At 38.6% G+C, this 26,436-nt stretch overlaps 1 protein-coding gene and 1 long non-coding RNA gene across 2 annotated transcripts in view; both read left to right on the forward strand.

The window, feature by feature from the left end:
- Positions 1 to 26,436, forward strand: part of ALDH8A1 (aldehyde dehydrogenase 8 family member A1) — a 459,215-nt gene that overhangs the window by 109,350 nt on the left and 323,429 nt on the right. The gene's annotated exons all lie outside the window — the stretch shown is intronic.
- LOC309811235 lies at positions 1,126 to 26,095 on the forward strand. Its single transcript, XR_014295121.1, has 4 exons — positions 1,126 to 1,268; positions 3,849 to 3,989; positions 9,714 to 9,819; positions 25,727 to 26,095. It is a non-coding gene; the product is annotated as an uncharacterized lncRNA (long non-coding RNA).

The raw sequence follows: 26,436 nt of genomic DNA on the forward strand, positions 1-26,436 counted from the left end.
CTAATAGTGCTATATTAATTTTGTGGAAGAGTGAGAATGTTGGCAGTAAATCCTGAATTCTAAGCAAATGGGTGAGCTAAGAAAAATCCAGTGTGATGAATGACCCATTAACTTGTGAAGCTTGGGTACATGCTGCAGGGCAGGACAGAGCTGAAGGCACTGGACCATAATATGGTTAAGTATTAAGCTTCTAGTAGCATGTAGAAGAGATCTCCATTGCATTCCTGTGGAATGTTTTAAGTAAGCATCTGGCTTTTAAAGAGTCACTGTTATTAATGAATGGGCTATATTTCCTCCTTAGACTCTTCATGGTGTTGGTCTTCCAATAATGCCACTGGTGTCTTAAGAGTTCTCAAAGTTGGAAAGAAAATAGTAGAAAACAAGAGGGAAGTGCAACATTTATTTGCAATTGGCTGGGTCTTAGAGACAGAGCATCAGCCTTTTAATTGCTAAATCTAGTCTTTTTCCAAATTAGTTCAGGCACACTTTGAGGTACCCAATCTGAAATTCTAAGAAAAATCTATTTGATTTCAGTTTCCTTCTAAGCACATTAATGGCAGATGTTAACATCTGTTTTTAGAAGATTTCTCTGCCTCTTGAGGTCTTCTACACTCTTGCATAAAACCACACAAAATAAGATGAAAACTTATCCAGAACATGAACTAGCAAACTATTTCATTATTGATTGTGATTAATTATAATTTGGCTGGAAAACGTCAAATACTGTAGACACTTCCATTTTTATTGGTTGGTTCTAAACATGTGTTTCAGAAGCTGCTCCATCTTCTTATGTGTGATCCATAATAATGGATGTGGCAGCACTATGTTGATGGATATCAAAAGTGTCATCAGGTTTTCTTCAGCTAGAGACAGACTGTGATGGCCTTTCATTTCCACTGACAAATAAGAGCAAAGGGAGAAGTTTTGTAAAAAAGAAATGGGGGGAAAAAACCCACACAGAAAGGAGCAGATAATCTTTGTAAGAAGACTCTTGAACTGAAGCAATTTTTTCCCTCTCTAAATCCATCGGGACTAGATAAGTAGCACCTTTAGAAATGCTGAAAAGAGTCAAACAGGTATCAGACCCAGGTACTGACAAGGCTGAACATCAGAATTGTCAGACCAGAAGAAGGTAACAATGTGAGACAAGTCCTGGAATGAAATGGATCAATGTATGGTATCTATGTATTTCAGCCAGAATATCTGGGGAGTCACCAACAGGAAACAGAAGGTTGATCACTGAAGACTTTGACCCTATGGAGTCCAAGGTAGGGCCCTTTGGTTGACCAGATGGCCTGATGTTTGTTTTTAGGTGGAAAGGGACCAAAGGCATTGTTTCTCAGAGAGGGTACAAAAGAGAACGCCTGAGGGAGCCTGAGCCCATCATAGGGTAATATAAAATAAATATATGCTGAGCTGAACCATAGACCTGGCCAGTAGCCAGAATATCAGAAGCAGAGAACTTCTCAGGGTCAGACTGAGACACACAAAAATGGGGAAGCTGGGACCCTTGCAACTTATCCACATCCCAAAAGTTGACAGCATGGCTCGGAGATGAAAGGAAATTACACCTAAGAACAGGTCCTAGAGTTTTGCTTTTAGATACTCACTAGCTTAGAAAAGTCAGGGCCTAGTTTTCTTGATTTCAGAAAAACAGAATTACTGATTAAACAAGACCATGGTTGTCCTACCACTTGAAATGAGCAAACACTGGAAATGCTGCAAAGGCAACTCTTTGCAATGCAAATTGGTGTCATGGGAGACTTTTGCTCAGATGTCTGCTAAAATGCCTGTGAATGTCTGCACAACTGTACTATGGCTGTGGCGGGGAGAAGTTTTCCATAACTTCCAAGCTTTATGGGTGGAAATGATAACTCAGATTAAGCATCGTCTGAAAAATAATTTTTTATCATTCTCAGGAGAAATAGGTTTTCTGCTACAGCAGCTCAATGCTTCACTATTGAACTGTTTCATTCATTCATTCATTCAACATTTAATCTGGGCACTCAGTGTCCAGCAGGCATGGTGCCTTCATGTACTTGCAGATTGCATTTGCACTGATTGTTTCCCTGTGACTACACATTTAATACCATCTAGACAAGGACAGAATGTATATATGGCGGGAAGTTGTAGGAAGTCTTTTCTTCTTAGGATGAAGGACTTTAGAAACATAATAACATCAGTTATTTCTATGAAAAGCCATGACATAAAAAGCTGTCTTCCAACAACGTGATTTGAAGAAAGAGATTTATTTATAGTTTACCAGATCTCATGATCCAGCTGGACAATTCATCTCTTCACAAAGAAATTTCAGAAGAATCTGTCTCAATTCGAGTTTCTCCACATCCACAGAAGGAGGAGCCATCAAACTTCATATTTACTTTGTAAAAGTCTCTCAATCATGCATAGCTTTTCTAGAGCATAAACCTCAAAATACCTCCCATGCCTCCCATGTAACATTAAACTAAAAACTTGAAAGCAGTGTCAAGGAAAAACAAAAAAATTGTTTAAATTCTCCTTTTTTTTTGGAAAGCAGCAAACTTTACTAGCTGAGATCAGAGCTTGTCTTGCCTGGTGTCACAACAGCCAGTGTTTACTGTGGCTTACGAAGGTGTTAAGTGCTTCACACATATTAAATCATTTAATCCTGGTAACAACCGTGAGAGATTGACACTGTTTCTTTCCCTGTTTTACAGATGAGAACCTAGAAGTGTGGATGCCAGGTAGTGACCAAGGTCTCAATGCTAGAAAGTGCAATTTTGGGGTATGAACTTGGACAACGTGGCTCCAGAATTGGTCTTCTTGACCACTACCCTAGGTTAGGAGAAGCAACAAGGCCAAAGTGGGTGGTTATGTGCCAGTTGCCTTCCACATCTCAGGTCTTGATTTATTTCCAGTCACTATCTCAGCCTTGGTGTAAATGAGAAGCAAGTTACAGCTAAAATGTAAGAACTGAAATGACACACAGCATTCTTATTACTCTTTGGTCAAGGGCTCTAGTGTGCAAGTGTGTTGGGGGCTGAAGGCGGGGGAGAGAGTAGAGGCAGAAAACAGGAAGCTATTTAAGCCAATGGCAGCCCCAGATTATGATAATAGAAATGTGGGCCCTCTCAACTTAGTAAATAACAGACCTGGTTCCTAGCTCAATGACTTATCCCTGACTTACTTCAAAGTTCACCCAGGTGGTGGTAGTGGTGGCGGTGGTGAGGGATGCAACGAGAGAAAGAGAGAGAGAGAGGGAGACTTGATAACTGGTATCAGATACCAGGATGAATTCAGATCGGATACATTCAGGAATAGAGATGTGGGGAATCTAGGTGGAATGGCAGAACTAAAGAACATCTTTTTTTTAGATTGAAGGAAGTTGGAACTAATCATTGGTGCGACTTGAGATAATCCTCATTTCCTCAGGAATAGAAATGTGTGAGAGGAGCCCTAGGTCAGGGTGAATGTCTTTGGTGTTGGAAAGGAGAGAGACTGGGCGATTGACATTTGCCTGGAGCCAGGCTTGCAGCAGCAACCTGCTAACGGCCAAAAGGGCTGTAGCTAGAAAGGCTTCTCCCAATAGAAGGCTTTTTGAATTTTGCTATGTGAAGAAGGGAAGAGAGCTGAGAGAGAAAAGCACCTCGCCAAAATGAGGCTTTCAAGTGTCTTCCAGAAATATCCAGGCCAGTCAGCGGATATGTGAGCCTTGTGCGCACCCCACCTTACATGAATCCTCTTGAAAGCACAGCTGGTACCCTCAGAAGGCTTCCTTGCCTTGCCTGGCTGCAGGAATGTTCATTTCCATCCTGGTCTCTGAGTGCAAAGTAAAGCGTTCAATGTGTTTCTTTTTGTTACCTGCACAGCAAACAGACTTCCAGTGGCAAGGACTTGTCTACATCTGTGTGTCCTGCACACCTGCTTCTCACTTTCACTCATGTCAAAAGGAAATTTTCTTCACTTGCAAAGGCTTTCATTTGACCTGCAAGATGTTGGCCTCCAATCTGGTAAGCAGGCTTCCAAACAAGCTTAATATCATTGAGTAACAGCAACAACAAAAAGTCAAATATTTGTTTTATTTCTTCATTAATATCTACAAGGTTTTTGCCCTTTGCCATTCAGGTTTTAAATAAATATATTTAGTGGTGGACATTTACTTCGGTCACTTTATGTTCTTCTCAGAGGATTTCAAGCCTCTGAAGGAGGCCAGAATGAAAGTTGACTATTTTATGAAGGTCTTTTTTCTCTATCTCTGATACTCCCTGATCTCCTGAGATTTGCTATGATTTGAAAAGCCAGCTCCCAGTAAGCCAGGTACGCCTCATTTTAAGAGAAAGATGTTACAATATTTACAAAAGATTTTGCTTTAAAGGTACTCATGACAGTTCTGCTCCAAATAAAGCTTCTCTTTTGCTTTTGGAAACCAGTTGTATGCCCTTTTCCAGGAACAAGTTTACTTGAATGCTAGAACTTGTCCTGAGGAGAGAGAGAAAATATTCAGGAGCTCTCAGGTTATTGGAAGGATGCTCCTTTGGGGAGTCTTGTTGCTTAGAGATAAAATCCCCACGGGCCAGCGCTGTCATCCCTTCCTTTCTGGCCAGACATTTCCATCCTGATGGGGCTAGAACAGGTAAAGAGGTGAGGTACAGCCAGAGGCCTGGTGTGGCACAAGGAACCAGCCCAGCCTCAGGCTTTGAGTGTTCTGAGGACCCAGCCCACATCCACCACTGACTGGATTTGGGAGCTTGAGTAACTGCTTTAATCCCTGTGAGGCTTGGTTATCTTCCTGGGAAAGTAGAGCCAGTCACACATACTTCACAGGATTATGGCCAAAACTAAACTCTCCCCTACCCTCCTGATCCTCAGTTTTGCTTGGATAATTCCTGCCCAGACTTCAGTTCCCAGCTGAGATGTTAAGTCTTCAAGAAGTGTTCCCTGACCTTGTCTGGATAGCAGTCCTCCTATGGGCCCCAACTTCACCCTTTTCTCATATCATAGCTCTTTTCATACCATATCACATGTCTCTTGCCCATTAAACTGCAAGTTCTGTGAGGACAGGAAACAGATATGTTTTGTTTATCTGGCATGTACCATAGCACCTGGCCCATTGTCAGCTCTTGATATTTGTGGAATGGAATCAAATTAATGCATTTAAAATACCTAGTGAATGTGTTGCCTATGATGGTGGCTCCTTTTCTGTCCTTGCTCTTTCTTGAATATCTTACAACTGTAGGTGGACTATTAATAATCTAATAGCCATTTACTCTCACTGTTGGATTTCTCTTCTACCCAAATTGATGCCTAAAGCTAGAACTTCTTGATTTCTCTGTCTCCGTAAGCACATTTCTGCATAAAATTGCTCCCGGTTTGCATCAAACAGCCTTGTTTTGGAGATTTCCTGAAACTATTAAAAACTATTGGATGTAGCCCTGTGAGACTCATCCTCTGAGGAATCAAGGAGATTCTGGCAGTTAGGTGATTAGACCCTGGATAAACACGTCTCAGTGGTGGGGAGAAGAGAAGACGAGGAGTTTGGGAGCGAGAGAAGCTGGATTAGATTTGGGGTGGGGGGAAGACCAACTAGGAAGAGGGGAAGAGATTTGACACAAGGGATGCTGACCCGGCACACAGCCTACATAGTTAGCAAACTAAAATACTGAAGGTAAGGTGATGTGTAACGGTTCATCACTGATGTTTTCTTCTGAAAAAAAAAAAAGGGTGAGGAAGAGGAACAGGTAAGATAGAGGAATGGTAGCAAAGAGGAAATAAGAGCTGCTGCCGTACTAGCATTTGGCCTTGAGACCCAGTGGGACCCCTTTTGGAGTAATGGTGGTGCTGATTTTTCCCACATTGCTTGGCCCATCATTAGCTCCTTGTGGCCTCACCTGGGTCTGCCCATTTCCTGTCACCTGCTGCCCAACGGAAAGCTTTTTCTGATTGCTGTAAAACTTGGCTGGGTTTGAAGTGTTAAGATGCTTTTGAGAAAAAGTTCAGTTCTATTGTCAATTCTAAGTGATAGTGAGCTTCTTTAATAGTAACGATTAACTTCATGGCTAAAGGTCACTGAGAGATGAAAGCTGAAGTAATTCTCGGGCTATTTAAAGTAACTCCTACTTCTTTTTGTGGATTACTGGGAAACTTCACTGAGGAAAGGTAAAGGGGAAAAGGAAGATAAGTCTACATGCCCTCAGAGGATGGAACACTAAGTAGTTTCTCTGTAGCTTAGGTTAATAAACATAGTTCAGACCATCTACATTAAGATCCAGGTTTTCAGAAAAGGCATACATGGAGAGGAATTTAAGGTTTTAGTGACCTAAAAGGGAGCAGTGGTTTAAGGGAGCAGTGGTTGAAGGGTCAAGTGATAGAGTGTGAACAACGTGTATTCATCCAGTGACTCTCTGACCGAAAGTGTAGGGAATGCCACCAACCAAAACAGCTCTCCTTTGCTTGCTTCTGTCATGTTTTCCAAATGCTTGTTTCTAATTTTTTTATTTTTTATTTTTGGTCTCACCAGTTTTATATGTACTACCAAGTAAACTGACCTTCTTATACGTATTTGTGTATTCTGAGAACTGCAGGTCCCCAACCCAATTGGCACCATTGTTAGCCTTTAATATTCTTCCACCTTCACCGACTCAGTGCACCTTCCTGCCCTGTGCTCCTTTGCTTCTCTAATACAAATACTTCCAGGGACCAACTCCTTTAATTTTTATCAGTTTATCACCACTGTAAATATGCTGGCTGGCTATCCCAGATCTGGGTGCAGAGAGACTGGATGGGGGTGAATGGGACAGGGAAGGTAATTTGGGAATCTGGGATTCTTCACATGAAAGTGCAGGGCAAAGTAGGCAGAAGGTGCTGTTATCATCATAAGAACTGGGTGCCAGATGCACCCTGGAGCTTGACCAAAGAGCACTGAGAGGGGAAACCCTTTCTGGGCCAACCAGAAAGGAATGACCCTGACTCTCACAATTCGCCCCGAGGGCTACCCTTCTCCTTTAGATTAGGGGTGGTTGAATGAGCAGTGCTTGTTTGACTACCTTGCTGGATTGTTTGTTCCCCTAGAGTGAAAAAAAATGTTCTAATGCCTTTGACAACCTAATCATATCTATCTATCTATCTATCTATCTATCTATCTATCTATCTATATGTATTACTTAAAAGATTGAAGATTGGGGGGATTCTAATTTAATCTATCCTGGAAAAAAACAATCTAAAGGAGAAAAATGTCAAGGTTCCCTGTCAAGCGATTAAGGTAGGAAACAGATTAAATACAATCTTTTCATTCTAATGCATATCCCTGAGCCCTCCCCAGCTTTGGGTGTAGGAGGTGCTAGAGAGAAGAATTAGGAGATGAGAGAAAAAGATCGGAGATTCTATGTCGACGTGTATGGCATCCTCCAGGCTGGGCAAAGTCTCAGAGTGAACGGCGATTCTCCCAGGAGTGGATGTAATTTGGTTGTGAGGCCTATGGTCTCATAAAGGCCCTCAGCTCCTCTCAGTCCTTGTGTCCTATACAACTTCCTTGTCACTGTTCATTAGCTCTGTGCCATGTTGTGCACTCCTGAGTATTATGCAATGACTTGTTCATATATGTTGTTTACCAAATAAAGGTAAACACACTAAATGCCTATCAATTGAAACATACTTTTCAAACTAAAATAGTCTAACTAAAATATTATATAAAATATAACTAGAAAAGTTTAAAGTATAAATGAGAATCAGAACCAAATCTCTTTTTCTCTCTACTGTTTGGATTAAGGGTGAGGCAGACATAATGAAACTTGTTAGTCTCTTCCCAGCTTCCATTTTCACTTATTCAGTCAACAATCATTGGGTGTTGGGGAAGGGCCTGGCACAGGACAGGGTACAAAGTGGTGCAAAGTAAGCACTCTGCCCACCCTTTGGGCACCTATGTTCTGTTGGAAGAATGGACATGAATTAAATAATCACACCAGCCTGTGATTACAAACTGTGATCTGTGCAATGGAGTGGGAGTACTGTCCACTCCAGATTCCCCTGCAGAGGATGGAAACCTGGTGCTGAGTTCATAGCAATGTCGGGCCCTGGATTGAAGAGGCTGGGCACCATGGAGACCTACATCTCAAGGTTATTCTTTCTTCTGTGAAGTTGAAAAGAAGAGAATGAGGATGAACTCAATTGCTGAAGACTTGATTGGACAGTGAGAATTTTATTAGACTCAGGACTCAGGACGATATTCCTTTGCCTAATAAGCTTCTAGTAATCCATTTCTTGGGTCACTGAGCGTTCAAGTTAAACTGACATGACTTTGGGTCCAAATCTATGAAGTCGAGGCATTTTTAAGATCCATCTTTGGAGAAAAATTAGCTTTACAAAGGCTCCACCAAATTTCAGATGATGTTAAACTGCTTTTCTTCCATTAGGAATGACATTTAATACATTAAAATGAGCACTAGTAGCAAAAAATTTAATTAAAGTAGTAACACATAACGGCTAAAATTAAAAAAAAAACTAAAATAAAAGTGACTATAAACACATATTTTAACCCTTTGTGGGACTTTAAAAATGTCCAATAAATTCTTAGGAAATTAGAGTTCCAATTTTATGGCAAAATGATAAATTCTTAATACATATAAGTGACGATGTTTTGTTTAAATTCTGAAGTTTATACATTAACTTTACTATAAATTGAAGTGGCCATAGAGAATTTTTCATACCTAAAACAGATATGAGAAAGTTGATTTGAACACTGAAATCTCTTACCTCCTTCATGATCATATTCTCATAGAATTTTAGAACTTGAAGTGCATAGAGTTTACATTTATAAGTAATTGTTTTCCCATTTCTTCACCCTGTAAAAATTTTGATTTCTCTTTCTCCTGATATCAGACCCCCATGCCCACTGTCTCTTTACTCCTTTCCTGTCCCTTGGTTACTTCACACACTAATCTATATAATTTGATTTCAAAGGTCTTCAAACTATTACTGCAATAAAAGGATTTGTAATTTATTTTAGTGATAGACCCTTTATTGATAGTTCCCTCTTGCTCTCCATGATACTGCCTCTGTAAGGGACATTTGTTTAGTGCTCAACTAGGGCTTGAGCCATAGCTTCACATGTTACAGTGAGCTCATTTGGTCATGTCTCCTGGTTCTGTTTTAATAACTTCTTTAGCGTTAGTAGCTTGACACTGGCTAGGCTGACATTTTATTTAGAGCTGAATCATTTACATTAATCCAGAAGGTCTGGACATTCTCAGGAGGCCACCAGTCACTGTAGTCACTAGTGTAAGTTCAGCAAATGCCTGCAATCTTTTGCATCATCCAACTTCCACTCTGGGTATAAAGAAAGGCATGACTTGCTTTCTAAGAGACGGGGAAGATGAAAGTGGTTTCTAGCCATAACAGTAGTAACAGGCTATAAGAACTTGGTCTTCATATGGGAGCCTGTTCCTTTCATCAGAGACCATGCAACCATGCCTATGAATTCTTTCTTTGTTGCAGCTTGACACAGTGCCAGATAACCAATCAACAGGAGACATTGTTTCCTCAAAGAGCTTGTATGATGCTTGTTAGCAAGTCCTATGTGTCCGCCTGCACTCTACCCCTACCAATTAGCAAGCCCAGCTGTGAGAACACATGTACATATAGTAATCCAATATGGAATTGAATCAGAGGAATGAAATGACAGGGAATACAGACATATTAGTTCTATTTCATATTTTCAAGTGTGCTTTTGCCTTTTGCAGAAAGGAACCGTAAAAATTAGCCAAAGAAGACTGTTATGACAACCTCCCCACTGCTCCCCTGCTAATATTACCAAGGACATTGTCCATCATAATTTTCAGCATCCAGGTGAGTAATTTCTTTTGGTTTTAAGTACTGAAAATGTTTTGCTGTCTCTGGGAAACTGGTGTTTTCTCCTAATGAAGGATGTGTGAAAACAATGAAACTGACAGTGTTCCCATTTTTAATTTGGGTGGCAAGAAACTCAGAAGTGATTTGCAAACCAACCATTGTTACTTTGTTGGACCTTTTGGCCCATAAAGTGGGTCCTACTTTTTCCTCTAATTCTAACAGTGTAAGCTGATTTATATCTTTCTTGGTGTTTATTTTCATTGTGCTCTTACATGGCATATATTCCTTTTAAGTCACCTCAGAACCTTTGTGATTTAAGGAAGATTATCAATCAATTAATAAAAAAAGCTAGGATAGGAGTTTCCAATGATTCTCATACACCCAGTTTTCCTACACCATCTCTGACAATGGTCAGGCTCTGTGTGGTTTTGGATCAGCCTGTCAGGAGGAGGAGCCTGGGAGGGAAAGGTCAGGTTTCCTTGACGCTGGCTTTTTTTTTTTTGATACCTCTCACTGTTTAAAAGGCCAGCTTATTTGTCTCATTTGAGCCAAGCTGCCAGGGATTCTCAGAGTGAAGCCTCCTTCTCTCGGAGGTAAAGGGATTCAGGTTTGAAAGAGGCAATTTCTCCTCATAGGGAAGCAAAAAGACCCACTTTTGTGGTATAAAATCTTGGAAATTTTAGAACTACTGTGTATGTAGAGTTCTTCTGTATGTAGAATTCCAGGTTTTGCAACATCAAGAACAATAACAGGGAATAATTCCCTGGTGGTCCAGTGGTTAGGACTCCATGCTCTCACTGCCAAAGGCACGGGTTCAGTCACTGGTCAGGGAACTAAGATCTCTCTCACACACACACAAAAGTACACTGGATGAAGTGGTGCATTCACACGTGTAGAACTCCAGGGTAGCCCCTCTACCCTTGCCTGTGAAGGTCTGCGCTCAACCCTGAATATCGTTCCACACTCCCCACCTCCTCTCCCCATCCCGTGAGCAGGGAGTGTAACATTAAACAGCAAAGACAAAACACTATGACAGGTTGAAGAGAGACCACAGAAAAAGGGAAGAAGTTTTATATTTTAAAACCCTTGAAGGTACTTTTTTTCTGCTTTTTAAACAAGAGACCCTGCATTTTCATCTTGCATTCGTCCTCACCAAATTAAACTGCTGGCCAGGCTGGGGAGCTTATAAGAAAACAGGTTCTCCAGCCCCATCCCAGATCTACTAAATCAGAATGTGCATTTCTAAGATTTCTAGGTAATTCAACTACATGTCGAGCTTTGAGAAGCAGTCATCTAGATGTGTTCTATCCAATATGGTAGCCACTGGCTGCATGTGGCTATTGAGAGCTTGAAATGTAGCTGGTCCAAATTGAGATGTGCTATAAGTATAAAAAACACACCAGATTTTGAAGACTTAGTATGAAAACAATGTAAAATATTTCATCAATAATTTCTTTATTGATTAATGTTGAAGTGATGACATCTTAGATATATTAGGTTAAATAAATATTATTCAATGTAATTTTGTTTCTTTTTATTTTTTTAATAATAAAAAATAAAAGCTAGAAAATGTGACATTACAAAGAGGCTCGAATTTGTGGCTCATATTTGTGCCTCACATTATATTTTTATTGGACAGCACTGGTTACAGCTCCAATTCTACTTCTTTTTCCATCTAAGCTTTCTTATTCTCTGTCCTATTTTTTCAGGAAAAGGTTAACTAAAAGTACTCGAGTCAGTGTAATGATTTAACATGTTACTATTTCCAGATAACACTGAATTTTAACTGGGATCTTTTTTTTTTTTTTTTGCCGTACACGGTCCTCTCACTGTTGTGGCCTCTCCCGTTGCGGAGCACAGGCTCCGGACGCGCAGGCTCAGCAGCCATGGCTCACGGGCCCAGCCGCTCCGTGGCATGTGGGATCTTCCCGGACCAAGGCACGAACCTGTGTCCCCTGCATCGGCAGGCGGACTCTCAACCACTGCGCCACCAGGGAAGCCCTAACTGGGATCTTTAATACCTTATTCCACTGTAATATTCTATAAGTTTAGCTTACATCAGTATCACCTGGAGGGCTTGTTAAAATGCGAATCGTATTGCTGGATCTTGTCCCCAAAGCGTGTGACTCAGTCCATCTGAGGTGGGTCCCAGGAATTTCATTTCTAACAAGTTAGTTCCCAGATGATGCAAAAAGTGTGGGACTGTTCTCACGGCTTTCAATATTGGCTACACATCAGAATCGCTGGGGTAACAAAAAAATTACCAGTGAGTGCCTAAACCCCACCTCCAGAGATGGTAATTTAGTTGGTTTGGGATTGGGCTTGCACAATGATATTTTAAAAAGCTCTCCAGGTGACCCTATCACGCAGCAGGGTTGAGAATGAATGCCTTAATTCAAAAGCAGTAGTAAGTGGGAATTACAGGTATTGCTGGCCCAGGGCCAGAGTAGAGATGCTTTCCTTTATTCATTTTCCTTTGGGGGTATAGAGAGCAAACCACACGTTTAATCTCCACCCTAACCTGATGTGACACGTAGGCTAATTGGCATCATTTAAATTTCATCAGCGATGAGCTGGGATTCAGGGAAATACAGTGATCTGCCCACACTGCACAGGAAGATAATGGGAACTCAGTGCCCACTCTTCCTTACTTTGAACATCCTTTATAAGCCTCTGATGTGCTAGAAGGTCGAGACCTGGCATTTCAGGTTCTCCTGTGTTGCCCTGTGTGTTGGCACCTCTCAGTGGCTTTTGATACAGAGGGCTCAGTCTGGGCTGTGCAGAGAGATTTGATTTACTTCAGAGAAGTTTGGCATCAAACGAAGTTACCAGCTTCACTTGCAATTCTGCTGTGTTTGTCAAGAAGATGCATTTTAAAAATAATTTAATCTCTTGTGTTTGCCTTCAAGCGACAGGAAAAAATGTGGTTCAGTTTAATGATGAATCACCGGTTTAGCATAGCCTCTGATTTGATTGATTCACTTGGTGTATGACTCATGTGTTGTTGGATTTATATTGTTTGAAGACGGCTTGCTATGACCCCTGGAGATGTTGTGTTTTCTTCTTAATTTTTGAAAACCATTGTTTGCAGTGTATAAAAAATAAAAAGAAAATACGCATAGTTAACACATAAATATTACTATAGATACACATGTATATATACACTAAGACTTTATCAGGGAGAGAGACTACTTCTTAGGTTATGACTGTAAGGTAAAGTCGGTTATTTGTTTGACCAGATCAATAATAAATATATTTTGTTTCTTGACAGTATGATTGATGTGCATGAACAACCATCCCCACGATATGTATTCTGAGTTGCTTCTCGATAGTTTGGATGAGTTCATATGATAGTTTATTTGTCTCTGCTATTTTGGTCCCAGTAACCAGTGGTAAAGATTCACGAAGTGATCGTGACCATTACGAATGTAAGCATTGTTTAGTTCAAATTCCTTAGGTTTATTTCTTGTGTTTTGGCTTAGATTACAGGGGTTATACCAATTCTCAGTACCTAAGGACATGTTTTCTATTTCCTTTTCTTTCTTAGATATATACAAATCAATTTCATGTTTTCTGGGTTCTAGATTTAATATCACACTACTCCATTGCCTTCCATTCTTTCTAGAAGAGGTGAGACACTTGTTGCAGATGTGGGTCTGCCCATGGCTTTGCTCTTTGGAAGAGTTACTGTCTTTTACCTTGATGATTATTCATAACTCATGGAGAAGGTATCTCTTCAGAAACCAAATGGTAGGTTATTGCATGGCAGAAATCAATCTTTTAAATCAAAGCCTCCAGAGTCATATGCTGATAATTTTAACAACATCTCTTAAAATGACCAGAAATAAGTATTCTTTTCTTGGGACAACCCATGACATAAAAGATGTTTTAAAATACCTGACCTTTCCAAATACTAGTAATGCGAAGGAAGCTACATTGATTTGGGATACTGAAATAAGCACCCTAGATGAAGTTTACAATTTTGCCATCTCTGATATAATGAGTAAATAATGTCTCTAAATAATACAGAAAACTCATTTTAACTCATAATATTTTCTCTTGACACACTGTTTCACAAAGTTAATAAAAACTGTGGAAATGGTTGATTTGAATTTTATCCCCTTTTCCTTCCCCAAACTTCTGTTGATGAAGAGGCTATGATCAGTAAAATGTTTAAAATGACTCTAGTAGGTGTGCAGAGAGACTATGAATTTTTTTTAAATGAATAATTTAGAGTTTATCTGAAAGTATTGACTGTGAAAGACTTGGCAGACATCATTAAACCAACTCAATGTAAATAATTAGTAAATACAGGAAGTTTGCTAAAACAATCTGGAAAATCTTTAAAATCTGTCTGATGAAGACCTATATAGGTATGAACACAGGCAGATATCTTTAATTTTCCCCTAATATTTTTTTGGTATATTTGTCTTCTGGTCTGGAGTACACAGAGACTTTTAGCTCCAAATAACAGAAACACAATACAAACTCTTTAAAGCAGAAACAGAAATGTTATGAATCAAGGGGCCCAAGTTTGTTTTCAGAGCTCTGCCTCTCTCCATCCTGCTTCTCTTGACTGCACTTCCATATTGTCCTCATTCTTATCTATTATCTAAAAAAGATGGCTTATTGTTCATGGTTAGGAAAAATGACTGTAGGCAACCCCAGATTTCATTTTTCTTTCAACTTGCCACTCTAGAGAGGGGGAAACACTTGCTTGTATTACTTCTACATATGAAATCTCAGCAAAGACACAGGCTGATCCTGGTTGGGTCGTAGGTCCATTCCTGAACAAGTCATAATGGCCAGGGGAAGGCTTACTCCTGCCTTTCCCATAGGAGACTGGGAATGGATAGAGTCAGCCTCACTAACACTACATAAACTGTATTTTTTTTTTTAAAGGAAAGATATGTACTGTTACCAAAAGAAAAGAGAAAGGGGGACTGGATGGACAAAATACAACAGACGGCTACTATTTGACTCTTTCATTGGTGTTTTGGTTTTTATAAGCTATAAATTTAGTGGCAAATTTGTCTTGTCTAGTGATTTCTACATAGGTTTTCGAGAGTATGAGTGTGTATGTGTGCACACATTTTTGTTTTGCTTCAAATATATGGTTATATTTTTTAAAGAACATTCAGTTTTTACTGGGAAAATATATTCACCCATGTCCTGAACTCATCATGTCCCCGGAGTTTGTCCTCAGCATTGCTTTGGAAGTTCTGACCTAGAAATTATCTGGTTAATAACCACATGGAGAAGACAGATGTGGAAATATAGTGTGGAAAGGAGAAATAAATTCTTCATTAGTTCTACAATACTACTTAAAAAAATTTAAATGTGGGCAAACTGTTTTTCTCCACTACTGCAAGAGCACCATAGATTGGTCTGCCTATTTTCTCGGCATATGTAAATGAAATCATATAGTGTATACGCTTTTGTGTCTAGCTTACTTCACTCAATGTTATATTTGTGAAATTCCTCTATGTTGTTAAATGTTTGTCCTTTTATTACTCTTTGGTATTCCATTGTATGAATATGCCACATTTTACTTAACCATTTCCATTCTGTGGTTGGTAGATATTTGCATTGTTTCCAATTTCAAGCTACTATGAAGTGTTGTTATGTACATTTTTAGTTATGTACTATGTTGTTTGAGAAGCATATGTATACATTTTTCTTGTTTATATACTTAGGAGAGAAATCACTGTATCATAGTACAGTTGCCCCTCCACGTGGGCAGAGTCAATCAACTGCAGACCAAAATTATTTGGGGAAGAAAGTTCTAGAAAGTTCCAAAAAAGAAAAACATGGATTTGACATATGCCAGTAACTATTTACGTAGTGTTTACATTGTATTAGGTATTATGAATAATCTATAGGTGACTTAAAGTATATGGGATTGACATGTACATATATTTAATGGATAACCACCAAGGACCTACTGTATAGCACGAGGAACTCTGCTCAGTATTATGTAACAACCTAAATGGGAAAAGAATTTGAAAAAGAATAAATATATATGTAGATGTAGATGTATAAATATAAATACATATGTGTTTAGTAGATGTGCCAATTTTATTTTTTGAAGTGGTTGTACCAGTTTATAGTCTTACCAACAATTAATGTGAATTCTAGTTGTTTTCACATCCTTACTAACAGTTGATATTGTCAGAGTTTTAAATTTTAGCTATGTTAGAGGATGTGCATATGTTTTCTTATTGTGGTTTTAATTTGCATTTCCCCATGACTAATGTGTTTGAGTATTTTTTCATGTGTTAACAGGTCATTTGTTTATTTTATTCTGTGGAGTGCTTGTACCAGTCTTTCGCCCATTTTTCTACTGGGTTGTCTTTCTTTGTCTTATGGATTTAGAAGAATTCTTTACATATTCTGGACACAAAACTACACAACCCCCTCTCCCCTCACACACACACACACACACACACACATTTATGGCTTGGTTTTTCAGTCTTAACTGTATCATTAGATGAAGAATTCTTATTTTATTGTATTTCAGTCTATCACTCTTTACTTTTACCCTTAGTGCTTTTTACATCTTCTTCAAGATTCTCTTGGGTATTCTTGGCCCTTTGCATCCCCATGTACATTTTACAATCAGCTTGTCAATTTCCATGACAAGACTGCTAGTGTTGGGATTGCTTTGAATCAGAATTTTAGGAAGATCTCTCTTAGAAAGTCACATTTAGGCTGAGCCATAAAGGATTAGAAGGAGCCAGTTACATAAGGTGGGTGTGGAGGGGGGCAGAATTTTCTAGGGCAAAGGGAACATAATGTGCAAAAGCCCATAGTATAAAAAAATTTAGCTGCAAGGTGAAATGTGTGGCAGAAGGAAATGGACTGAGGTGAAGCTGGCATGTGGATCAAAACCCAGATCCTACAGTTTTGAAGGCCGTGGTAAGGGGTTTGGATTATCAAGGGATCAGCAGAGACTTAGAAATCGTTGCTTTGTTTGCCTGCTGTTGAAATGTGTTTGTTAAGAAAAGACTTTACTTTGGCATTTATTCAACTTTTAAAAAATATGTGATTTCAGTACATAACTTGAAAAGCCCCTCAGAAATTCACAAAGCTCTAATTTGATTCTCTTTGACACGTTTATAATACGAGTTTTATTGGATTCTTTGATTCAGATTTGGGCTGAATAATACCCATGGGTACTTTCTGAACTCATTTAACTCCCACAATTCCCTGTACTTGAACTCAGTGCACTAAACCATTTCTTTGAAAACTAGGCAAAAAAGTCCCCCACACCACGACTCAGTATATGTTCACTTCATGTCTATTTCATTCTTCTTTGTTCACTGGGAAGAGTCACAAAAGAGATGAGTCAACCGTAAATGCAGGAGTGTGAATCTGTGCCCATTATCCTCAAGCACCCATGGAAACACTTGTAGCTTAGAACTCTTATCAAAATGCCTTTTGTTATTTCAAGGGCAGCGCTAACATACACAATGACTATATGTTTTTGATTGCTTCAAAGAATCTTTGCTATTCTCTAGGAAGAATGCAGCTGCCTTAGCAATTGCAACACCACTCCGCGTATAAAATGCTCTTCAAGTGAGTCCAAGCTGTTATATTGATGTCAAAATGGGCAACCTTTACAGTGGTACTTTATATCAGAGTGATTATACATGGCTCTAGAAAGTAAGTCCTTGTAACTTGTTCTTAATATGGTAAAAAAAACCAATGCAGTTCAGTACATAGTTGAGTAACTTTATGGACAAGCTACAGTGTTAGACTCTTCTGAGGATAATACAAAGATGACCAAGGCTAAAAAACTAATACTTAGGGCCTTATCTATTCCAGAGCACAGGGGAGTAGAGTTCTCTCATGGAAAATAATGTGGGTCAAGTGAGAGGAAATGGAAGAATAAGACACGAGTAAGGGAGAATTTAATAAGCATAGGTGAGTTATAAATAAAGCAATGGTGTAATCCTTGCTTTCCCAGCTCTATGTGGCCTTGGTAGTCCTGGTCTCACCAACATGTATGATCTGGAAAAGTCTTGTCACCTGAAATCATGTACTGAGTAAGTTGAGGTCAGTCTCTTCAGACCATATAGTTAATCCTGGATCTGAGCTCCACTCTGAACTCCTGAGCCCTTGTTATGGTACAGCCTCTTCTCTGAGGACATGACCATGCTCCCCAAATACTCAGCTACTGTCTGGGCTGTGTAACAAATGAGAAAGCCCCCTGGGGCTCCCATGTTTTCTCCTGCTCAGTTTGTGAACATGCGTCTGCCAAAAGGTACTCTTCCTGTAGCCCATCTGCCTGGCCTAGGGTCCCTTGGGCAGTGGTGCTGGCATTTCCTGCATGGGTTGCCGAACTTCCTTGGACACTGCTGTGGATGGTAGGCTTATTTTCTTGCAGTGGGGTCAGCCTGGCAGCTTAGTTTGCCCTTTAACTCTAGACCCGCCAGGTTCTAATTTTCTTCCCATTTCTTAATCAGCCTTGTTGAGAACTCCTTCGATTTATCCTCACTACAGTAAATAATTATTTGGGATTTAGTTTGCCTTTATGACCTTTTAGGTTTCTGCTATAGATTTATGAAATGACTTCTACATATTCTTAGTGTCCTGTACAACATTGCTTTTGATCTAGGAACTCACTTTATAGAAAAAGATACAAGGTTGATCCTTAAGGTTCATAGGTTTTATGTACCCATCTCTCAGAAGTACCTGGCCTTAGGGACTTCGCTCATGGTCCAGTGGTAAAGAATCGCCTTCTAAAGCAGGGGACGTGGGTTTGATCCCTGGTCAGGGATCCCACATGGTGCGGGGCAACTAAGCTTGTGTGCTTCAACGAGAGAGCATGCATGCCACAAACTACAGAGCTAACATGCCCTGGAGCCTGTGCACCACAACTAAAGAGAGAAAAACCCACACACCACAACTAAAGAGAAGCCCGCATGCCACAACTAAGACGTGATGTGGCCAAATAAATAACTAAATAAATATTTTTTTAAAAAAGAAGTACATGGCCTTAGAGAACAATGGAAAAGCCTACTGAAAACTTTGTAAACACCAGCTGGAAGATACTATCTTGCCAAATCAGTGTTTGTCCTGCCTGATGCAACATATACTAAGAATCAGCCAGTGGTACATGGTGCTATTCTAGAACCAGAAGACATGGGTGTGTGTATAAGGGATGTAAATTGAAGTGGTTCTTTACATGAAACTCTTAATGATACACCATTTACAAAAGTCTTTCATCTAATCTCTGCAACTCTGGTCTCAGCTGATTTAGAGATATCATATTCCAAGGGAGATATGTGTCCACTGAAATGAAAGCTGAGCTTCTCACCTGCCTATCTAGGCTCTTTAAAAAATTTGTTTCCCCATTTTATTGAGAGAAAATTGACATATAACATTGTGTAAGTTGAAGCTGTACATTGTGATGATTTGATATACATATATATTACAAAATGCATACCACAATAAGGTTAACAGTCATCACCTCACATAGCTACCATTGTTATTTTATTTGTTTAGTTTTTATGTGGTGAGAACTTTTAAAATTTACTTTTTTAGCCACTTTCAAGTATACAATACAGTATTGTCAACCCTAGTCACCATGCTGTACATTAGATCCCTGGAACTTACTCATCTTACATCTGAAAGTTGTTACTCTCTGATCACCTTTACTTATTTCCCTCACAACCTCATCCCTGGCAGCCACCAGTCTACACTCTGTTTCTATGAGTTCAGTTTTTTTTTAAATAGTTCACATATAAGTGAGATCATACAGTATTTTTCTTTCTTTGTCTGACTGATTTCACTTAGCATAATGCCCTCAGAGTTCATCCATGTTCTCCAAATGGCAGGATTTCCTTCTTTTTTATGGCCTAATAATGTTCCATTGTATGTATATGCCACATTTTCTTTACCCATTTGTTTGTTGATGGAGACTTGTGTAGTTTCTGTGTTTTGACTATTGTAAATAATGTTGCAGTAAACATGGGGTGCAGATATCTTTTCAAAATAGTCAATTTTTTCCTTCAGATTTATATCCAGAATTGGGATTGCTAGATAATATGATAGCTCTATTTTTAATTTTTTGAATTAAATACTCCATACTGTTTTCCATAGTGGTTGTACCAATTTACATTTCCACCAACAGGGACCAAAAGAACCAAAGGGTTCCTTTTTCTCGACATCCTCATCAGCACTTGTTATCTCTTGTCTTTTTGATAATAGCATTCTAATAGGTGTGAAGTGATGTCTCACTGTGGTTTTGATTTGCATTTTCCTGATGATTAGTGATGCTGATTATTTTTGCATGTACCTGTTGGCCATTTGCATATTTTTGGAAAAATATCTATTCATGTCTTTTGCTTATTTTTAAATCAGATTATTATTATTATTATTATTATTTGCTATTGAGTTATATGAGTTTCTTATATATTTTGGGTATAAATCCCTTATCAGATATATGATTTGTAAATATTTTTTCCCATTTGTAGGTTGCCTTTTCATTTTGTTGATTGTTTTCTTGCTGTGTAGAAGCTTCTTAGTTTGATGCAGTCTTACTTATTTATTTTTGCTTTTGTTGCTTGTGCTTTTGTTGTCATATCCAAAAAGTGCTTGCTAAGACCAATGTTGAGGAGCACTTTTCCTGGTTACTTCTAGGAGTTTTATGGATTCAGGTCTGAAAATATTTTAGTCTTTAATCCATTTCAAGTTAACTTTTTCTCACATAAGGTAAGATAAAAGGGTCCAGTTTCATTCTTTTGCATGTGGATATCCATTTTTCCCAACACCATTTACTTAAAAGACCATCTTTTCTGCCATTGAGTATTCTTGGCTCCCTTTTCAAATATTAGTTGACCATATATGCATGGGTTTATTTCTGGGCTCTTGATCCTCTTCCATTGGTCTATGTGTCTATTTTTATGCTAGTACCATACTGTCTTGATTATTATAGCTTTGTATTATAGTTTGAAATCAGGAAGTGTGATGATCCCAGCTTGTTGTCTTCTTTCTCAAGATTGCTTTGGTTATTTGGGATCTTCTGTGCTTCCATATGAATTTTAGAATTTTTTTTCTTTTTCTGTAAAAAATGTCATTGGAATTTTGGTAGAGATTGCATTGAATCTATAGATAGCTTTGGATAGTAGGGACATATTGACAATACTAATTCTTCCAATCCAAGATCATGGGATATATTTCCATTTATTTATGTCTTTTTCCATTTCTTTCATCAATGTCTTATAGTTTTTGGTGTTCAGATCTTTCACTTCCTTGGTTAAATTTATTCCTAAGTATTTTATTATTTATGATGCTATTATGAATGGCACTGCTTTCTTTTTTCCTTTTCAGATACTTCATTGTTAGTGTATAGAAATGCAACTGACTTTTGTATTAATTTTGTATCCTGCCACTTTACTGATGCAGAACAGTGGATATATTAAGTGAAACATTTATTATTTACTTATTATTTTTGAAGGAATGGTTTAGGAATGAAAGCGTATAAAGATGTTGGGGAGCCAAAGGTGAGAGAGTGATGTGATCATTTCTTGTGTTTTTGGTTGCCTAGCCATGGAGTACCCTCTCCATTTCGGAGAGGTTTTACACTGGATTAATTTTGGTGAGAGCAGTGACCTGCTTCTTATTAAGGAGGCTGGGGCACCTGTCTCATGAAGGCTGGTGTGCAAGACTATAACCTGGCTCAACCAATCAGAAGCTCACATCTAGGCATGGAATCCTGAGTGATTGTGGCAAAGATGAGATGGTGGCTAGAATTCATTTGCATCGGGCTGCCCCATATTTTAGATATTTTCAAGAATGTGGAACAATGGAAGTAACCTAGAAACCTACTTGAAAGCTCATTAAGATTATCGCATAGATGTTACATGTTAAGAATATTTTTGCTTGTCCTGCTTTTAAAAAATATTTATCACCTCCTCCCCTCAAATTGACAGCATGGTACAACCAAAATAATTGTAGAATATTACTGACATATGTGCTGTGTTTCCTTCCTACTTATTCCCAGCTCCTAATCTGATACATTGTAAGTACTTGACAAATGTTTGTATGAATCGATTTCAGGAGAAAGACAATATGGTAATTATCAATTAAAAGACCTGGTCTGTTGCATTCTTTGAAGAAATTTCTAGTAATAGGAAACATTGACCATTTTATTTAAATTTTGTATATTTATTAGCGGTATTATCATGTTTATTATCACTCTTTGCTTGTTTCTACAACTAATACTTTTTATTTGTTAGATTTCCTAGTACTTTACCTTTTTTTTTTTTTTTTTTTTGCGGTACGTGGGCCTCTCACTGCTGCGGCCTCTCCCATTGTGGAGCACAGGCTCCGGATGCGCAGGCCCAGTGGCCACGGCCCACGGGCCCAGCCGCTCCGCGGCATGTGGGATCCTCCCGGACCGGGGCATGAACCCGTGTCCCCTGCATCGGCAGGCGGACTCCCAACCACTGCGCCACCAGGGAAGCCCAGTACTTTACCTTTTTGATCTGCCTGGTAAGTCTAACAAAAAATGGATTAAAGACCTAAATGTAAGACCGGACACTATAAAACTCCTAGAGAAAAAACATAGGAAGAACACACTTTGACATAAATCGCAGCAAGGTCTTTTTTGATCCACCTCCTAGAGTAAAGGAAATAAAAACAAAAATAAACAAATGGGACCTAATGAAACTTCAAAGCTTTTGTACAGCCAAGGAAACATAAACAAGATGAAAAGACAACCCTCAGAGAAATATTTGCAAATGAATCAACAGACAAAGGATTAATCTACAAAATATATAAACAACTCATGCAGTTCAGTGTCAAAAAAACAAACAGCCCAATCAAAAAATGGGCAGAAGACCTAAATAGACATTTCTCCAAAGAAGACATATGGATGGCCAAGAAGCACATGAAAAGCTGCTCAACATCACTAATTATTAGAGAAATGCAAATAAAAACTACGATGAGATATCACCTCACACCAGTTAGAATGGGCATTATCAGAAAATCTACAAACAACAAATGCTGGAGAGGGTGTGGAGAAAAGGGAACCCTCTTGCACCATTGGTGGGAATGTAAACTGATACAGCCACTATGGAGAACAGTATGGAGGTTCCTTAAAAAACTAAAAATAGAATTACCATATGACCCAGCAATCCCACTACTGGGCATATACCCAGAGAACACCATAATTCAAAAAGACATATGCACCCCATGTTCATTGCAGCACTATTTACAATAGCCAGGTCATGGAAGCAACCTAAATGCCCATCGACAGATGAATGGATAAAGAAGATGTGGTACATATATACAATGGAATGTTACTCAGCCATAAAAAGGAACGAAACTGGGTCATTTGTTGAGACGTGAATGGATCTAGAGACTGTCATACAGAGTGAAGTAAGTCAGAAAGAGAAAAACGAATATCGTATATTAACGCATATATGTGGAACCTAGAAAAATGGTACAGTTGAACCAGTTTGCAGGGCAGAAATTGAGACACAGATGTAGAGAACAAACGTATGGACACCAAGGGGGGAAAGCGGCGGTGGGGTGGGGATGGTGGTGTGATGAATTGGGCGATTGGGATTGACATGTATACACTGATGTGTAGAAAATTGATGACTAATAAGAACCTGCTGTATAAAAAAATAAATAAAATTCAAAAAAAATAATTTTTCTTCAGTTTAGAGATTAAACTGATGAAATTTATTGCCAGAATACTTTGAAATATGGATGACCCAGTGATGCTACATACTGATGAAATCATATGTAAATATTGGAAATCACTGATGTGCCATTTTGGCTCATATCATCAAGGGCATTGAAGTTCACCATTCATTGTCCTCAAATTTTCATAGAATGGTATTGCAAAAACACTCTGATGAAAATGTCTGAGAGCTATCAGACTGAATACCCCCATCACCTCCCTGAGAACTAGCTTTTTTAGAAGTATAGTAGTAGTCTATGTACAGCTATACTGTATCAATGAGAGAAGACAAAATGGAAAGAAGCAGGAGTTGAAGTAGGTATTCCACTCATTTATAGAGTTTAAATACTTTCCTTTTGGAAGAAGGGCCAGGATGCTAATTGTAGAAGTGGCTTTCCATAGCAGTTGAATCTAGTCAGTATCTTCTGGGGCTATAGGAATATTTGTTAATACAGGATCATTTTGCCCATGGTAAATATTTAAAATATGATTTCTAAAGTTAGTCAATATATCTGAAAATGACATATATACACCAATATGTATAAAATAGATAACTAATGAGAACCTGCTATATAGCACAGGGAAATCTACTTCATTTCACTGTACAGTAGAAACTAACATAACATTGTAAAACAACTATACTCCAATAAAAAAGAAGTCAAACTGCAAAATGGGAGAAAATATTTACAAATATTATGACTGACAAAGGCTTAATATCCAAAATATATAAACGGTTCATACAACTCAGTATAAAAAAAACAAACAAAAAAATGCAGTTGGTAGTGGGTAGTAGTTGTGAATAGAAATCTTTCCAAAGAAGAGATATAGATGGCTAATAGGCATATGAAAAGATGCTCAGCATCTCTAATTATTAAAGAAGTTCAATTCAAAACAGTAATGAGGTATCAACCTCACACCTGTCAAAATAGCTATCATCAAAATGTCTACAAATAACAAATTTTGGAGATGATGTGGAGAAAAGTGCCCTTTACACTGTTGATAGGATTGTAATTTATTGCAGCCATTATGGAAAACAATATGGAGGTTCCTCAAAAAGCTAAAAATAGAACTACCATATGATCTATCAATCACTCTCCTGGGTACATAACCAGAAAAAAAAAATGAAAACACTAATTCAAAAAGACACATAAAACCCAATGCTCATAGCAGCACTGTTGACAATGGCCAATATATGAAAGCAATGTAAATACCCCTAAACAGACAAATGGATAAAGAAGATATGTTACATATGTACAGTGGAATATTACACAGACTTAAAAAGAATGAAATTCTGCTATTTGAAGCAACATGGATGGACCTAGAGGGTATTATGCATAACGAAGTAAGTCAGAGAAAGACAAATACTGTGTGATATCATTTATATGTGGAATCTAAAAATAATATAAATGAATGGATATGCAAAACAGAAATAGACTCACAGGTATATAAACAAACTAGTGGTCACCAGTGGGGAGATGTAAGGGGGAGGGGCAAATTAAGGGTATAGGATTAAGAGGTACAAACTAGTATGTAAAAAATATATAAGCAACAAAGATATATTGTATAGGATAGGGACTTACAGCCATTAGCTTGTAATAACTTTTAATCAAGTATAACCTGTAAAAAATACTGGATAACTATGCTGTACACGAGAAACCAATATAATATTGCAAATAAATTGTACTTTAATTAAAAAAATAAAATCTGAAAATGGATATGTGATTGAACAAGAAGCTTACAAAGTTTTGTTTTTCTTCTTTCTCGATGATACTTAATGAGATTTTACAGACTTTTTTTCATACAGAAAAATTGCTAATAATTTCAGTGTTAAAGTCTGGATTGAAAAAAAACCAGCACGTTTTCTCTCTAATTCCTACCTCATTCTAGCACACATTCTACAAAGTACCTAAGGGTTGAAGAGATTGGTAAAAATCCAATAAACTGCATAATTTGAATACACTTTGCCCAACAAAAGAAGTAATTGTAGTGACGTCCAAGCAATTTAATTCCAATCTTGGAATTTGTTATTGAGCTGCTCCCTGATAACAGGTGGCAACCTTTGTTACAGGATTGGAAGGAAAGGAGCCAGTAGAAACCACCCCTGGCACCTTAGGACCCTCTGCAGTTACTCTTAGATTCCTATTAAATTACAGCATCTGACCTACAAAATTGTTTTTTTTTTTTTTGTTTGTTTGTTTTTTTAAGTGAGTGAGAGGAAGAAGAAACCACTTAGAGGGAAAACGAGGGCTCATGTGAAATCAGCCTTAGAATCGGAGCGACACAGAGAAGCCGTAGAAGGATTAAAGATGACCTTCTTTGAGGACACGCTCCTCTTCTCCTCGACTTCTCTCACACTACCCCAGCTGATGCAGAAGCAAGTCACAAGACTGAGGTCATGTGAGTGCTGAGATGTAGGGCTGCTGGCTCAGTGCTCCTATGGAAGCCGCACTGAAGCCCTACACGTGGGCTGTCCTGCAACTGGGCTGCGATGAAGGGCGGCTCTGCCTTAGCTAAGAAACTACTGGGAATGGCCTAACGCTTAGATGTACTTTATTCTAATTTTAGCTCTGTCTCTCTAGCTAGCTGCATACACAGTTTACTTAATCTGAGTCTCAGTTTCCTAGAAGAGTTGTCATGAGGATGATGCATAAAGTATCCAGCATTATGCCTGGAGTTAGCAAAGTTTTGATAAATGGTAGTGATGATGATGATGATGATGATGATGATGATGATGATGATGATGGTGGTGGTGGTGGTGGTGAGGGAGAGGAGGAGGAGGAGGAGGTTAAAGACGAGGAAGATGATTCAAAGAACCAAGCATTGGCTAATGGTGGCTTTTACCTAAACTTTGGATGAACCCAGCTCACTACCCAGATTAAATATTTTCTTCATGGTACTGAATTTGACCAGGCATT

Source organism: Mesoplodon mirus (genome assembly GCF_964341445.2).
Source record: "Mesoplodon mirus genome assembly, chromosome: 10".
In the NCBI taxonomy this organism is placed as follows: domain Eukaryota; kingdom Metazoa; phylum Chordata; class Mammalia; order Artiodactyla; family Ziphiidae; genus Mesoplodon; species Mesoplodon mirus.